Here is a 17,340-nt window from a genome sequence, read left to right on the forward strand (position 1 = left end):
TTTTGGACCAATATGAAAAGTAAAAGGTGGAGCTGGATCTCGTCAGATCTCAGAAGCTCAGCAGGGCTGGGCCTGGTCAGGTTGCTTTTAGCAGTGGTGTTGGTGAACGAGTAGGATGATTTCTTCCCTCAGGACCAGAAACCAGTACCCCAGTTCAATAACGGGACATATTATAATTATTTAGTTATTTTGAAATTAATAATCTTTTAACAAATGATGATATATTTTTTATTGTAGCTATCAACTGTGGTCCTTCCTGATGATTCTGTTATAATGAATTTGTAGAAGCAAAAAAAACCCAAAACAATCAGAAGCAGTGCAAAAAAGTGCAAAATATAATGTCAATCAATCACAGAATTGACAGAAAGAAAGAAGCACATGCAAAACACATCCAAAAAAACCACAAACACATATTTTACAGTATAGGAGATGAAGTTCTACTGTACAATGCCAGAAAGAAGGGACATAAGGGTGGTCCATATACAATCAAAACTATTTCAGGAAAATTGGTCACACTGATGAGCAAGGAGGCAGCAGGGATACAGTCTGAAGACACAGTACAGCATTAATCACATAAAACCCTACAGGAGAAGCAATGTGGAAAACAAAGCAGCTGACATTCCCTCTGTAAACATTATACCTCCCAAAACTGCAGAGGCATCTGACAAAGAGTCTACACCAGAAAAGACATTGCCTCATGTAGCTGCTCTTCCTCCATTTGTGCAAAAGAAAGATTAATTAAAGGTCGATCCAGTCACAGGTGCAGATACCAATCAAAGTACCCCACAGACAGCTGATTCAGCAGTGCCTTCCAAACCATCAAGGCCATCTGTCATAAAATATATTCATCCTCAGATGACAGAAAGAAGTAAACATCCAGTCAAACCTGAGGAATCAGATAAGGAGAAAGATCCTAACTTTACTAAAGCAGAAAAGGAATTCCGACCTGAGAATCTGTTCTCAGCTAGTCCCAGATAAGTAGTGAGCAACACGGAAGAGAGAGGTGCTGTAAAACAGTTCATTTGTTCTAGTTCTAACTCTGTTTGTTGGTTCAAGTTCTAGCTGGTTACGTGCATTCACTGCATTGGTTCAAGATTATTTTTTGTTGTTCACAAAAGCCACATGTTCTGGCTTCCGTTGTTACTGAGATCATAATTTTCAATACTATGGTTTATAAATTGTTCAAACCAAGTGCAATACAGCCTATGGCATACTGACAAGCAGAACAAATGGCTTTGAATTACTAACAATTACTTATTATTTTATTAGCAATTGTTAGCTAAGTACTAACATTAACAATTAACATTTTAATTACATTATCAATGTGTGGGCATTAAAATATCTGGTTGCATGGAAATAACTATTTAACAAGCCATTACATCTTTTCAGTCAAACAGCTATGGTCTCAGGAGGCAGTTGGGCAAGTTGAAGCTGCTGTGGGTCCATACAAACTTTATGACTCATCCTTTAAAACTCTTCAAGAGAGTGGTTGGTTGTTGGTTGAGAATTTAAAATCTGAAGCAATGATGCGGACAACCTCTTAAAATAGTCAATTATGTTAATGCATTCTCTGTTATCATACAGGTTATTGATGCTTACCTCTGTATCCTTACAAACAAACACAAGGGAAGTATAGAATATTAACTTTTGATAACTTTAGTATTGCTGTCTGTAAATATTAGCTTAAATTTTGATGCAAAGGTCTCTTTATTTTTTTCTGTGTAATTGGTTGACATTTAATACTATCAATGTAATAAGAGTGATTGAAAATTTAAAAGTATACTAAAATTACTTTGGCAATTAAATAAATTCTCTATTCTAATTTGTTAATTATATATGTGTATATTGACAGCTTCAGTCTTAATTAAAACAAAACAAATATCTTCCCCAGAAAAATGTCTTCCAGCTTTCTTCAGTTATCTCCATATTGTTATTTGATGGACAATTTCAATGTGTCAGGAAGGTGAGTTTGTAAGGTATTTCTTTGATTACATTTTTCATTTATATAAATATATAATGCATTTATATAAATATATAATGGTTGAACACTTAAATTCTGGATACATTTTTTAACAGATGGACATTCCAGAAGCAAACATTTGGCTGTGTCCTTACAACACTGGAAATCACTGGATTCTTGTGGTATGTGATAATTAAATGTTTAAACAAAAATCCTTAAATGTAGTATGTTCTATATGGCTAACAATCATCTGTGATGTCTTACAGATTGTCAATATGTGTGATCAGACTGTCATCCTAATTGATCCATTGGGTGATGAGAACAAGTACAGCAGGACATTTTTAAGGAACTGGAGTTAGGGACTAACACTTTGATAATGTCATGTTTTAATATGTATAATAATAAATACAAAAACTCTGCAGAGTAGTGTGGTCAAAATGATTTATTTAATGCTATGTAAGTCAAAGTCCTCACTTAAGACTACATACATAGTGTATAAGTATAAAAATAAATATGACTGGCTGTCATGGGAAAATGGCTATTTCTAGGAATTTCTTGAAGATGAGAGGGCACACAGAAAGCAAGGCAAAAATTGGAAAATACAGATTCTGAAACACAGACAGCAGGTGGATGGCAGCAGTTGTGGTGTACTAATATTAAAAGTAAGAATGGCAGTATATTTCTGCTAACATTTCAGGTCTTTGCATTGAGCTAATACGTTTTATATACATCACATATTTTACATTGTTTTTATTTAGTTTGCAGAACATTGCCTTGCTTCAGTAATGGTAGTAATGGTTGGTAATGTAGAGGAGTTCTGTGTAACATGCAACATGATGAACACTGACTCGGGCAACGCCATCATCAACATGGTCAAAATACTAATGCAGTACATGCTTAAATGAGGCTAGAGAATATAATTATGAAATAGAACTGCAAGCTGTTTTAAGTATCCCAATCCAGCTGAACCCATATAGTTGTAAATTTGTGTTGTATTGTAGCTATAATATTGTACTTGTACTTGTACTTTACTTGAACAAAAGTTATTGTATTTCTTGCTCTTATTGTATTACTTGTATTGTAACGCTTGAAATGTTTTTGCTTACGATTGTAAGTCGCCCTGGATAAGGGCGTCTGCTAAGAAATAAATAATAATAATAATAATAATAATATTGGTTCACACAACTAATGGCAGCAACTTGGTTTAACACTGGATGACCTAAACTGAATAGCTGAGATGCTGGCAAAAACCCTACCAAATGTTGTTGATGTGGTAATTAGTCTTTGAATAGGAGCCATTTCAAAATGGAGAATAAGAATATTAATAACAAAATAAAAACTCTTACAGTCCCAAGAGGCTACCAGATGAATCCAAGCCTGGAAGCAATTATTTCATCTAAATGTTACAATATCTATTAGTGCCTAATATATTCGTTATTAAGAAAGTAAATTACTGTTGTTGATTTGTTTTAAGTGCAGTGTGACCTTTGCTACAGATGGGCACATGTTGATTGACAGATTGCTCTACCTGTCCTGAAGACCTCAAAATCATGACAAATCATACAGGTGTTGAAAATGTGCACTGAATAAAAAGAAATAAAAGCTGCATGCAGCTTGATGTTTCAAAGTCACCTTTGTAGACTTAGCTGTGTTTATGAGCACAATTGCCTCAAACGTATAATTATGTACAGTTTAGATTATGATAATGCTCATGTTGTTATTCTATAGTGACTAATTTGCTAAATTTATTTTTGAGAATTTTTTTTTTCCCCCATTTTCATCTTCTTGGACTGGAGTAAAATTTATTTAGGCCCATTTTTAAAATAGCACTATTTTAAAATATGCAAAAAATATAAATTTTCACTGACTCTCAAACATATTAAAATATAATTCAAGTTGTCAAGTTATAGGTCATTTCTGTCTGACAGAATGAGCTACCTTGTTTTAAAGCCGAGGGTAGCTCATTATTATAGTTCAGTAGTTTGGAACAAACACCAATCACAAAAAGTTTAGTTTCAATAATTTATTAATACGGTATACAGGAAAGCAGTATGAAAGGAAATGCAGTATTACGGGAATGCAATATGTAAATACAGTATGTGAAAATGAAACAAATAATTTGGCATTTTACCTATCTGGATCGGAGATCTCCACCCGACCGATGGACGAGGCGGAAGACCAACCCCCCCCCCAGCTAAGAGAATTGTGAAAAGCAGGCGATAGGGGCGGGAGGTGGCTTGCAAAAACGAAAGCATGAATGAGGGGTAGGTAGGCTGGGTATTTATACTAAAGATGATTAGTAGTTAAATTAAATGGTAAGGTGATAATTCAATTGATTTATAGGGCTGCTGCTAATGTGTAAATTGAATGATTCAATTAGTGGCATGAAGATTGGTATCTGTTCCTTTCCCCTGAACCTTAGTTATAAACTTCATGTCATTTCTGTCTGACAGAATGCACTACCTTGGTTATGAAGGGTTAAAAATGCTGTGTGTGTTTTAAAGCAGAGGGTAGCTCATTATTATAGGTCCTTTCTGTGTGACAGAATGAGCTACCAAATATTTTTCAATCAGGGTAGCTCATTCTGAGGGGTAGCGCAGTTTTTCAGACTAGACTTCAAAGGTGCTGAAATATCTGCAAAGTTGTTGATAAATTTATGGTACTAGGCTGCCATGCCTAAAAAAATGCTGGACTTCCTTAAGGGAGACTGGTCCAGAACAAATGACACTTGTCCAGGTTGAGTGTAACTGTCTCCAAGTCATGAAGGTGTTGCTCAGCAGTCTGGGAGTATATGATAACATCATCAATATAGACTAAAAGTGTACCAGAAGGCAGCATTATAGTAGTACAGTATTTCATGTTGGATTTCGAAATGTCACATTTTTTAATTGTTGTCAGTTTTTCGTTAAGTATGGAAAACTACAAAGTGGTATGATTGTAATTCAGTGTAACATATGTTTAATTATACAGGGACATGCAACACTTTTGGCCATAGCTGTACTGCTAATTCACTGTATTCTATAGGTAAATTACACAACTGTACATGCAATACTGGCAAAATAGAATAAACATCGATTTACGATGGTCTGTACTGTCTGTATAGCGAGATTTCTTTTATATATTTGACCGTAATATTAATGTTATAATATGTTACATATTGATATAACTACTGCTTGGAATTTTGTCTGAAACAAACCATCACAATGCACAAACAGGATCCCCAAATCACTGTCAGTCATGATGCTAGAACAGATATGGAACTGAATGATTTAGCAAAAAGGCTAATACCTGTTCCATTTCTACATCGAACAAGCTGAATGTGTCCGAGTATGTCCGCCTCAAGAAATTCCACCTTAACTAACTGATGGTAAAAATGTAGTTTTAAAAAAATTTACATGCTTTTGAGATATTAATTTGTTAAGTGTGTTCACAGAATTATGTTTTCGCTTCTGAGTATAACAAATGCATTTGTACTGTAGGCTAAGTTTTGAGATTCAGACATGTGCTTTTTTTTATAGAAACGTTTTCATAGGGTACTATTGTTTTGTACTTGATAACATTAATTTAAAAATCCAATTGATGCCTATGATTAATGCGTTTTGTGACTAATTGGAAGCTATTAATATGTTTCAATATTAACTAAATCGAGTAATTAATCAAATTGATTAATCTTTTTACATAATTGGTTTATTAAAATGTTTGGATATTGTTACTTGATTGATTACTGTCTTGTTCACAGTCATCTTGAAATAACGTTAGAATATGTTTTGTTGGAAAATGAAAAAAATATACGTTTTTGACCCAATCAGATTTTGCTGCTGATGTAGCCTATTTATTTTCAATCGGTTGTCTTTGATAGTGCTGCACATTTTTTTTATTTGTTTTTTTTTTTGGGGGGGGGGGGCAGGGGATGGTGGGAGGAAGGTCCACTTCCCAGTCTTGCACCAGGGCCCAGTAAATCCTAGCTATCCGGTAGCTCAGATTGTCAGACTAGTCTTGCTTTGCGATGCGTCTGCGAGTTAAAGTCCATACAGATTTATATTTTTTATAATGTAATGTGTGGCCTACCCAAAACACATTAGTGCTATTTCAGTGCAATGATTTACATTTATAATGCATTGAGCACCATGAATGTATGTGTGTGCGATTTTATTGTATTGTTTTTAAAACCTGACACCTCCTTATGTCGGACAAATATGTCCAGATTAACGAGGTGCTACTGTATGATCTGAAAGAGTTAATCCATTTAAATTATATTTAAATGCATTTAAATGAAGAAAAGAGCATGGAATTGGGCGGGATCTGGACTACTAAGTGGCCAGGCAAAATAAATGTAAACTCATGTAAACAACACATTTCTTTTGACTATTAGGAATTTTTGCTCTACTTAATTTATATTACAATGTCCACATAATGCATCTACATTTAAGTGTAATCTGTATTCTACAAAGTACAGTATCTAGTAAGTATCTGTTTTATGTTGAGTTACTAAAACTGAAATGATACATTTCATTTAGCTATTTATCTCTGTCTGTCACACTCTACATGGCAACTGCCTACCTGGTAACTGCCTTGATTTTGAATCCAATTGACCTTTTACATTTGTTTTATTATTTGTAAATAAGTGTCAAGAGTGTTAAAGCTTCCATTTAGCACCATCTTCGTTCCAGGGGTTGTAAGGAAGTGAGACACACCTCTCTTCTAAAAGAGGCCCTCCAAAGGGTTTCAGAGGCAAATTCAATTCTCTTGTCTTTTTCTTCTGAATGTAAAAGCATGAGATTCAAATTAAGTGAATTTAAGAAAATAGACATGAAATGCTATTCATAGAAAAAAAATCATATTTTAGACCAAAAGCCAACAACATTCTCTTGTACACAGACTAGAACTCTGGACCCTCCCCCTCACTTCAATGGTCAATACACCATACACAATAGAGTGTGGAGGAAGTACAGGGGGAGAGAAAGCGACTGGGTCACAGAACTATTCATGTAGGGCATTTGATTTGCAGGTGTGTGACTCACCAAAAGACATTAATAGAGAAATCAAGTATCTTCTTGTTTCAGTATGACCAGAATAGTTCCCCCCTTCACCACCTCCTTCCTCCAGACATATAAAACATTTCTAATGGATTAGGGTCATATGTTTGCATACAGCCAAGAACGCCACTATTTGAAACAAGAAAATCAATGTAGATAATTTTATGCATAATAAATAAAAGGGAATATCATATTGAAACAATAATATTTCTGGAGTGGGGTGCCCAGATGTGATACAAAAGAAAAAATGTTCTCAACATATATTAACATTTTATTTAACTTCATTTCAATCAATTGATAAAAAGACAATTACACAACATTAGGTTTTTTTTTTTATTAATTTGTACTTAAGTTGCAGGTGAAGCTCAGTACTCTCAAAACATGGAGAAATCATAAAATGTTTCGAAAATTGCTCTATTAAAAGAATAACAACGGAACTACCAAGACAATGGCATTGTCCATGATGGGCAGTATTTTCCTGTTGATGGTAAAAGAAAGGTTTTTATAGGTTCAGGTCAAGTGAAAATATTGTCATTAGATTAGAATGACTGACTCCATATTTTCCATTACATTTCTTGTGCAATTGCCTTGCAGGCATGTTGTAATCCAATACCCTAACAGTACTGTAGCATTACTCTTTATAGCTGTTTATCCTTGATCAAAGTCCATTTCGGCAACACTAGATTGGATTAAGTCTGATTTAAAGCTAATCTTGTTCTCACTCTCAGCCCCATATCTGATGCTGTTCTGGCACTACAGTATAGGTAGGCAACCTTTTGCATTGTATTCAGGGTCGGGGAGGACTAGTGATGGGCAGTTCAATTCTTTTTAGTGACTCGATTCATTTGATTCAGTTCAGTTTGGTGACTCGATTCATTTCGTTCACTTGATTCACTGATTCAATGACACAAAACCAATCAATGTAGACCGCATTAAGATTGTTTACGTAGGTTTACTTGAACCGGAAAGAACGAGTCGTTCACAAACTGCACATCACAAAAGCTAGGGAGAATCTATATTTGGTTGACTTGGTTCATAAACATTAAATTAAATATAGTTTGACAAATATATTGGAGATAACATAACAGTTTGAACCATTAGCATTGTTTAGCCATCAGTATCAATCTAATCTAATTTAATTTAATTTAATTTAATTTAATTTAATTTAATTTAATTTAATTTAATCTTTAAAAAAAATAGTAAATTGCATTTCTTATGTGTTTTTTTTCTATACATTTGGAGTCACCCATTGTTTTTTACAACAACAAAAAAGAGAGGCTCGAACGAGTGGTACTTGTGGAACTAATCTGTGGTATTTATTCAGCACATAGCAAAACGTGGTTTGCCCAATTCCTCTTCTATCCAGTAAACCTTTGGGATTAGTCATGTAATCAATCACACGTTGAAGCACACCCATAACCGCAACATGTATATTTTATAAAACAAAATTTAAACGTGTATATATTTAGTTTTTTTTTGTGTTTAACACAGTAAAATAACATTTAGAAAATGTATGTTTAATGTGCGTGTAAAATATAATAGATGTTTAAGAACGTTATCCATTAGAATGTGCAATATCCTCCTAAAAGGTTGTTGTATCGTAGCTGATACTACGTTTCATCTTGTGGACTAAGGGGAATCGCCGTCATTATTAAATTATAAAATATTTAACCGTAGTTGTAAATTGTCATGTATAAAATACATTCATTCCTCAAGGTCAAATATGTAATCACAAGTTATATAATTAAGCCTTGGGTACAATAACGTTACAATACCAGTAGATGTTTGTATTTATTTATTTTGGAAATTAGGTGTATATCTCAATTATTATTAGTAGTATTATTATTATTGTTATTGTTATTAATATTATTTAGTAATTTGGCTGACTTTACTCAAGATGACTTAGAAGTATTAATTATAGGGAGGGATGAAACTAGCAAAAGAGTGGGCGGAATTTACAGTAACGTCGTCTGCCTTTGACGTAAAAAAAACAACAAAGAGCCCTCAGAAAAAAGGTTTTTGAACATGCCCGAACCAAGGCCTATTTAGCGGCAGTAAGCATTGTAGCCAAGGCTAAAGATGACACCTTAGCACAGGTTATAGTTACATTGTCTGGCTACATTGTGTGTCACTTTTTTTTCTCATGTGTTCCGGTACCTCAGAGCCCCCCCTCTCGCGCTCACTATGTGTTCCGGGACCTCCCGATTTACAAATTAAGCACTGATTGTATTAATGCTCACTTGTAGTCACTGGTTTTCTTTCTTTCAAACAACTTTATTTCTACTGATTTTAAATCCTGTTTGAGCTATAGTTGTTCAGTTATCTGGTATTCTCATACATTTGTTCCACTGGGACATGTGGTATGAGCATTTTCAAGGTCTTTCCATTATGCCTCTTTTACTATATTCATTTGTTCTGGGAACGATATAATCAATGATGTGCAAAAACATTGTAGGAGAATGATAACAGCCCATACTCCAGGGTACATGACTGTGAAGCCATTCAGATATTGCTCACAACTGAAGTTACAGCAGAATCAATATTTTTACATAAAAAAACAACTATTTGTGTTCTAGATGCATTGTAAAAAAGCATTACTATGTCAGGGTTTATAGTATTTAAAATGCTATTTAATCATGTAATGCCCAAACAGAAAAAAACAATGCCCTCATTTCATTATTATTATTACTTTTATTATTTACAAATTGTACAGAAGTACTGGTATACTATAATACAGGGATAAGTGATGTGGTTCAATCGTACCTTAGGACATTTACACCTATTCCCCTTAAATCAACATACACAACAATAATGTGCTGTGCTAGGCAACAGCTTGGAGGAAAATTGTTAACTCAGTGTAAACAAGACCAGGAACAATCCTGGATATTATTCTGCAAGTAACTTTCAACAGTGGTGAAAGAAGCACTTGTGAGTTTTAAGGAGGTAGAGATACACACTGAATTCCATTCACTGTAGGAATGTGAGTGACCGTGGGCTGTAATGTAAAGCTACCAGCCTTTGGAGGACAAAGGCCAGCCTGCAGGTGTCCCCTTGAGCTCATCAGGCGCCTAGCCAGTAGGGTCCGCTGTCGAGTGATGAGGAGAAACCTGCACACCAGGTGAGGTACTCGGGGACCCTGAGTTATATTTTTTGTTAATGAGATATTTTACACTTCAACCTGAAAATGTTCAGTTTTACAAATGCAATGACATACAACATTATTTGTGTCTCTGTTTCAAATACAACATTATTTACACTTACTTTTTTTTTTTACAAACTGCTATTTAAAAAAAAAGTGCTAATATGCAAAACTAAGGTTGGACATTTTTAAACCACATTTCTGAAATACCATTTGTCATGGCAAACAATTTGCTCTTTCAGAAAAGATAATATGTACTTTTTCAATAGAAATGCTCAAGGAGCTTAGTTTATATTAATCCTTGAGATCCTACTGTTTCCTTTTTTTCTTTTATTTGTACAATGGCTGCCAGTTACCTTTTCAGATTGACATATTCTGAATAGCCTGAAATATTTTTTATTTATACTGTTTTTGCATGTGTGAAACATTTTTGGTTTGATGTCCAATTAGAATTCAATAAAAATAAATGTCTAAACTTCATGGGTCGCCAGTGACTGACCTAGTAAAAGCCCTGCTGTTCAGAGTGCAGAGCGATCGACTGTATGCAAGCCTGATTTCAATCCAACTTGCACCAAGTTTACAATCTTGGCGAACATTCCAAATGTAATGATTTTTGAATTTTTATTATTGAAAACTGAGGTAATAGCAAATTATTTAATTTAGAACTGAAATTGAAAACTGGTGATATGACCTAGGCTGGCAGTAAGTCCTTTGATTGGATCAAAGTATAACCTTCTGGATGTACCACAGACAGATATTATTAAAGCATTTTACAGCACTCGTCAATAACACTGGATTTGGTGCCAGCCATGGGAATTCCTCTGTGCTGTAAACAAAACACCTATTAGAAGCCAGTAGGGTGGTGCTCAAGCATGGTCCAAAAGCATTGTCTTTACTGTAAATAAGTCATCTAAAGCTGTCACACAAACAGCCTGGCTAACATCTGTGTGTAAATGTACCTGCTAACTCGATTAGATACTCTGTTGGTCTACATATTCCCTTGAAATTCTCTTACTGCTGCCTTCTCCCACACACTCACTAGTATCTTCTCTCTGTAATGATGATGCTGCTGGTGCTTGATATAGAAGCTTTAGAGGGCAAAACCTCCATCTGTAACTGAATGTTTTCAAGCATTAACCTTTTGTCAGTGGCAAAATATCCATGCACAGGGCAGGCAGAATGGGGTGCAAATGCACCCCACAAACATAAGCGTTGTTTATTTAAAAATGAAAAGAAAAATGTCACAAAAATGGTTTATATTATTCTGTATTTAATAGATTTTGAAGTTCTAAGCTTTTTTAAAATAAAACTACATAAAATAAATATTATATTGTACATGGAAACTCAACACATGTCAGTGCTTCAATATGAAGTCGAATGACACATTAAAAGAAAAATAGCTTGCCTTTTAGGCATTAAAAAAGAGCGCTTGTGTACATAAAAAATAAAACAAAATAAAATGCCAATCCAAGTAATGCCATTGTTAAAGTTTCAAAGTCCTTTAGATGGGGGCGTGTATCAGATACAGTGCTGGAAACAAATCTATTACACAGACAGATATTTGTATCATTCCAAAATTAGAAACTGACTACATATAAAATGACTATATAAAGCAAAATCAATCATTTTCTAATCGATGCACCTTTTCTACTGTATATCTCTCCAAGCTCCCCTGCCCCTATCAGCAATATATTCTGCATGTCAACAGGAGCTGCCATAGACATCATTACCAAACCTCATGTGTCACAACTATGAATTTTTCAGGATCTCAACATGGCCATATAAAAGATAATTTGCATAAATGTTGCATTGTGGCATATAAATAAAGTATTATATTGGTTACAATATATTATCAAACACTATAATATACTGTCTGGTGGTAGTGACATTGAGTGGTGATAGTGACATTGTATTATATATTGTATGATAATAATATATTGGACCCATAGGTTACTTAAAATGTTAAATGTTTCTTAGATAAAAGAGTGAAGGTAGGTACTATCCAAAACTAAAAAAAAAACAGATGTAGCTATTAATATGTATATTCAAGCATTGTATATGTGTATATACTGTATAAATTACAGTATATTACTTCAAACAGCACTCCAAAAATTGCAAATGTATTACATTAAATAATGATAAAATACACACTGTTTGTTTACCTTTCATGCTGTTTATGGGCTTCTAAATAATATGAAAAACATTTCCATACATAAGATAACAGGATACCAGACCCTGTAAGAAAAACACAAAATGACGGGAGGTCAGTCAGCCTGGAAAAAGGCAAGACTCTGGTGCAGGAACGTATTGACCTGGAAGGTAAACAAAGTAGCAGCTGCAGGCAATAGAGTCAGCTGCAATCGTTTACCAAGGGGTCATGCATAATCGCATAAAAGGGGCCGGAGAATTGTAAATCTTTTCCTTCACTTGGTTTTTATTGAGACTGGAAGGACCCTGAGAGACACCGAGACTTGTGTGTTAAAAGAAATATTCGTGAGTGTTTTGTTTTGTTTGTAATTTGTTAGTAACTGTCTGTGTTTTTGAACCACCAGACGGCTAACACGAATCCGGAGCTGTCGCCTTGGGCCAGCACCAAACCGGATCACCATTGCACTAAAACTGTCACGAACTATAATAAATTGTTATCAGCCACCACGAGCACTACTGCATGCACTGGGATGGGTGATCGTGGTGAGTATTATTGTGGGGCAGATAACGTGTCTTTGTTATTTAGGGCTGCAATCCCTGTTTTTTGTACTCCGGGTTTTACATATTGCTGTGTATTACCAGAGCTTATTATTTGGTCACTAGACCTGGATTATAAATAAAACAACTATTTTCCATACCGGTTTACAAATCTCTGCCTGTTTATTCCTGCACTGCATCACCTCTGCACCTGTACATAATCAGCAACCACTTTGTCACACCACGTTATTTAGCTCACAGCACAAGTAGCTTTTACTCAAGTTCATAAAACAGTTGATAGAGAGATTAGTATGAGGGCATCTATTACTAAAAATAAATGAGAAATCCTTTGGATTACTGCAATTAGCACATGAGCACAGTGTTTGCTACAAATCTGGATTTAACAAAGCTATGACTGTCGTTGGCACTACACACTTCTCTGGGCAGACAAACAGGCATAAACACTGCATTCTAAAATTGTTTTATTAGTATTATTATTGTTGTTGTTGTTGTGTACTACAGTTATTACTACAGTAATATATAATTTACACATTGTCCTCCATTATTAGTCAGACTAGTTTAAATTAATAAGTATGAACTGATGAAAGATTAGGTTACAATCTTATTTTGCAGATTTTTTATTTTGTAAGTGGGTGTGACAGAGATGGCTTTGTGGTGACGTCAGACCAGGAAGAGAATTGACACACAGGGTTGCTCAGGAGGCCTGCTCTCTCTGGACCTCCCGATCAGCTCAGCGCCGGACCAGCCTACCCACACAATTGGTTGCCCTCATTCTAATGAAGGAACACTTGGGGGCTGATGTAAGGATATGTGCAAAGTGATTTGCAGCTCTAAAAAACCCATATTGCTGCAAAAAATGTGTATAGCTGCTGTAAAGTAGGACTTTAGCGGTCACTAAAAATGCGCCATATGTAAAGAATGGTTTCCATCTGCCGTTCTGGACCAGTATGCAAATTAGCACATTGTCATCATTAATCCATTTAAATGATATTGAAATATATTCAAATGAAGAAAAGGAATTGGGTGGAGATTTGGAATACTAAGTGGGCACAAAGATTATAATGAAATGTAGGGATTTTGCCTTGCACTTGGTTCAATTGCTGACAAGGTGCAAACCATTGTATAAGCAAGTAATTAAGAGCTGTATAAAACCACACACCTTCAGAGACCTGTCATTGGCCTCAGGATGGCTGCTGTAATACACTGCCTGATGTGGCGACACTTGGCTGTAAGACAGGCAGGAAAACTTTCGGAGGAGAAGGGCAAGACGGAAAAGACCCAACATATTCAAACCCAGGGTCACTTTGTTTGGGATGGATTGTCCTCTCCACTTGCCTCTCCAGTGCTGTAATGTGGATAGCGGACCTCCTCTTGTTCCTACTGCATGTCTGTGCTGCGTTGCGAGTTTTGCTTTTGTTTGTCACCTTGTCATCACCTGGTTGACTGTCCTCCTAGTAACCTACAGCACTGACTTTCTCCACTATTGAGGGCCATATGGCCTCTGGTAGCAGAAGTGAGGCTTTTCCAAATAACTCAATTAATTGAGTGACCTCAGCCGTAAGGACTCTCAGCTCCTCCTCAGAAAACTTTTCTTATGTGCCAAGAGGACTTTGCTGCCCTTTTTTGACACATTTTTTTTGTTTGGTTTGATTTTCGTGCTCCACAAATCTCATACAGCGCCTACTGCTCTCTGTACTCCTAACTCCCCTCCCATCACCACTGGACTGTAAGAGCAGCCTCTAAATAACCTGATACACAGGTGAGCAGCCGCTAAATAACGTGATGCACATTGTGGCCCTCATTATTATGACTGCAGCTCATTATTTGTGCGTATTGAGTAATTTGAATTGCTCTTAATATTATGTAAGCCACAGTGCAAAATAATTGCCTGGCCGTTAGGCAATTTGGATTTTGCAGCCGCAATTGTTCATTCTCCACCTAGCCTTACATCAGCCCCTTGATCTCAGCTAGTGTTACCACCAGATTTTTTTTTTTTATCTTGAAATAGAATGTTAGTCCTTTTCCACTTACCAGCAGTATACATTATTCCTGAAATTGAATGTAAATGGATTTCTTTTTAAGATGGTGTACAGTATTCAATTATTTATTCATCATTAATTCATCACTTATAAAAAAACAGACCAGGGGATGGCTTCACCACCACCTGGAAACAGGTTTTCTTGCAGTGCAGTACAAACAGCTTTCTGCTTTATAATAGCTTATACATTTAAATAAATGTATAGATTCTTACTGCACGGAAATCTAAATGTTTTAAACATTTACCAAGCTTCTGATATTATTGCATAGGCATGGGTAAATACAATAACACAAGAGACAATACTATGTAAAATGTGAATTAAAAGTAATTATTTGTTTCATTAAAACTTGATTAATTTGTATTGTCTTTTAATTTTCTACCTCAAAGAGTAAGTAGCGGGGTTCCGAAAAATATAGTGTTATATGTCCCCACGTGTTGCTACAACTGTTTAAATAACGTACCTGTGATTTTTCTTTTCATTGTTAACATCCTGACAACTTTTTACACATAACTTTAAAGTCTGTTTCAAATCTGTTTTCAAAATATCCGCTCTAGTGCACTGATAGTGTAAGGATTATTGCCCACATTGTCAAACAGGTAACACAGCAATAGCGATCTATGATGTGGTACAGAACAGAAAAACCAGAGCACTTGTTAGGCTTTTTTTAATTTATCGCTTCCTGCAGTGATTTAGAGGACAGATCTCAAACCTCAGTGCACTAGAGCAGACATTTTGAAAATAACTTTGAAACAGACTTTAAAGTTGTGTAAAAAAGTGTAAAAAATTGTCAGGATGTTAACAATGAAAATAAAAATTATAGGTACGTTATTTAAACAGTTGTAGCAGCATGTGGGGACGTATAACGTTATATTTTCCGGAACGCCGCTACTTACTCTATAAGCATGAGATGCATACTGAATTAAATTTGTATTAGGATAGTTTTTTGTAGCTCAGGGGAAACTTAAAAAAAGGTAATTCACACTTAAACATATACATCTCTTTTTTTGTTTACTACACATATCAGGTCCGTGTGGTGTTTTAATTAATTACTAGGTGTTTCTCAATGGAACAAATTTACAAACAAACTCTTGTTAAACTCAAGAGATGACATTCAACAAATAGGTGGTGTGTTTCACCAACAGCAGTATGGCTGCAAATAAAATATTTTGTATGTTGCCCAGCTGTGTAGAAGTGCTAAGTAACAGCATAATAATTGAATTCTAAAATTATGAATAAGGTACACAAAGGAGCTTTTCATGGCATTATTTATTTAAATTACAGTTACAAGTATTAGTGATCGCATTGCATTCCAAAAATGTCTTTAATCACAAGTTCTTCTTTAGTAATCAGATCATTTAACTGCTGATGCTATTCAGAACACATTCACATTACGTTTTTACATACACACGATATCTAGAGAAAGGCTAGTCTATTTATAATTAATTAATTATGAAACTTGGTAGTACAGCTGTCGAGCTTGTTTGTTTTTTGATACCTCTAATTTAGAATGTCTAGCTGTTATGGGGGATGAATGCCTCTGACAAGCTAGTTAGAATTATGGTGGGTTATTGTTTAGATACATGTCTTGAACTCCAATGTGTTTTTAAAAATGCTTCCTGATAAAAGACAGCAGTCAGATAGTGTGTTGCCTATTTATTAGATTAGATCTATGTTTAGAAGGTAAAAGACACTGCTATTTCATCATGCAGGCAGCATTTTCCATTTAAGCAGATCACTGAAACGCTTGAGTAATAGTATACAACAGCAAACTGACTGGCCAAAAAATGTAGTATGCCATGTAATCCACTAGCTGTGTTAGAGTTGTGTGCAACTGTTGAGAGACAATCTTGAGAAAGAATGATCTCAGTGATTTCACATGGGGCATGATAACTGGTGCCCTCCAGCCTGCTCCCCCGTCAATGCTGTCTATTAAGACAGTCTCCTAGGTGTTACTAGAATGGCTAAGTCTGGAGGCAGGTCAAGTCCATTCAATTTGTTGTGACAACAGATGCTACAGTGGCCAAAACAACAGAAGCCTTCAATGTAGGATAAAAAACCCCCACCTGTTTCCACTTGAACCCTATGCTGTGAGCTATGCTTTACAAACTAGTCAGTTTTAAAACATAGTATAACAAATAAGATTTCAGCTTAAGTGCTATTTTAAGATATGGAATAAAGAATAATGATATACATATAATTATACATGTCAAATAAATAGAAAGTATTCAGTAGCAATTTATGCTCCAAATACTAGATTTATAAAGTAGACACCAGTGTTTTCAGGTGTCACCCAAAACAAGAAAATTAGGATTCTCTCAATATTAACTCAAATAAGTAAGCTGGACAATGTCTGGTGAGTGAGGGGGTGGATTACAAGGTACGACATGGCCTAGTGGGGTGACGGAGGCGGCAGGATTTAAACAGGGAGACAGAGTGTTAAAGGGCACCAAGAGTATAACT

The sequence above is a fragment of the Acipenser ruthenus genome, chromosome 2 (assembly GCF_902713425.1).
Source record: "Acipenser ruthenus chromosome 2, fAciRut3.2 maternal haplotype, whole genome shotgun sequence".
Lineage (NCBI taxonomy): Eukaryota > Metazoa > Chordata > Actinopteri > Acipenseriformes > Acipenseridae > Acipenser > Acipenser ruthenus.